The sequence below is a fragment of the Otolemur garnettii genome, unplaced genomic scaffold, assembly GCF_000181295.1.
Source record: "Otolemur garnettii isolate 467f Iridium unplaced genomic scaffold, OtoGar3 scaffold00103, whole genome shotgun sequence".
Taxonomy (NCBI): domain Eukaryota; kingdom Metazoa; phylum Chordata; class Mammalia; order Primates; family Galagidae; genus Otolemur; species Otolemur garnettii.
Window position 1 is genome coordinate 3,019,544 of NW_003852498.1, and position 1,542 is coordinate 3,021,085.

The window sequence follows — 1,542 nt, forward strand, 5'->3', positions numbered from 1 at the left end:
GCTTTATTGCTCTGAATCCTATATATTATGCATTTGTTCTTGTTTTTCTTTCCAATCACTAGCATATAACTTCTATTGAGAGTCATAATCAGTTTTGCTGGGCTGTTTCATTCTCAGGGCATAAAACACAGTATGCAATCTCACATTTCTGAAATAATAAGTATCAAATTATGAGTTGAAAATAATATTTTTCCTTAAGAAATTAATCATTTTTCTATAAGTATGGGGTCAAACTTTTTCTACAATTTTAAAATCGACTTCCTAATTCCATATAAACTTGGCTTGAGTCTGGAGGAAAAGATGGAGGAATTCAGTATTGAAAGACAACTTGCTGAGGATTTCTGAAACCAAGCTCCAATAACTTCTACCTCTACATACATACATACATAAGTGTATGTATAAATATATACATACACTTATAAGCAAATATTTACTCTGCAGATATGCCTTATTTCCTATCTGCCAACATTGAACCTAGGGTACCTTTTTGATTCAGTCTAACAGTGCACTTCCTTCCTTCTGTTTTTTTTCTCTTTTCTATAATCTCAGATGCCCATGGAATTAGATGCCTGTGGTTTTTTCCCCTCCATTTCCAAGTTTCTGTCCTCATTTCTGTTTTATAGAAATAGACATGGTTTTCATTGATGGCACAATCCACTTCATCTCATTATTCTCTGTTGTTTATTTCACGTCATCCTTTAGCTTGGGAATAGAAAGAAAGAGCAGTTCCTACTTTAGAAGGATATATATTAAAACTGGAGTGGTACAGAGAATATTAGCTTGTCCCCTGACCAAAGATGACAAACGAATTCATAACACATTCCATTTTTCCAAAAAGCACATATAAATATGCACAAAATTATACAAAGAGAATTGCAGTTAAGATAGTATCACATGTCTAGTAGAATTTCTAAAATCCAAAACACTGGCAATATTAAATTCTGGGAAGGATGTGGAGCAACAGAAACTTATTGATTGCTGGTGGGCTATACAAAATGGCACAGCCACAATGAAAGACAGTTTGACAATATTTTATAAAACTAAGCATATTGGAACCATTTGATCCAGCTGTGGTGCTCTTTGGTATTTACACAATTGAGCTAAGAACTTAGGTCCACACAAATACTTGCACATAGATGTTTATAGCAGCTTTATGCATCATTGTCAAAACTTGGAAAAGACCAAAATGTTCTTCAGTGGGTGAATGGATAAATACACTCTGGAATTTGGCAATGTAATATTTATTATTTGGTTCTAAACAGGAATGCATTATCAAACCAGGAAAAGAAGTGGACAAAACATAAATGCACATTACGAAGTATAAGAAGTCAGTATGAAAAGCTTTAAGCGTATAAGTCCAACTTTGTGATATTCTGGAAAAGGCAAAAAAAGTATGAAGATTAAAAAGTTCAGTGATTGCCAGGGAAGGGGACAGAGAGGGATGAATAGGGAGATTCCGCAGGATTTTTCAAATTATTCCGTACAACCCTATAGTAGTGGATACATGTCATTATGCACTTGTTGTAACCATAAAATGTATAA

General features: G+C 33.8%; 1 non-coding gene across 1 annotated transcript; it reads left to right on the top strand.

Annotated features, from left to right (window-relative positions):
• The first annotated feature begins 726 nt into the window (after positions 1–726).
• Positions 727–832, top strand: LOC111727385. Its single transcript, XR_002774951.1, has one exon. It is a non-coding gene; the product is annotated as a U6 spliceosomal RNA (small nuclear RNA).
• Positions 833–1,542: the final 710 nt, after the last annotated feature.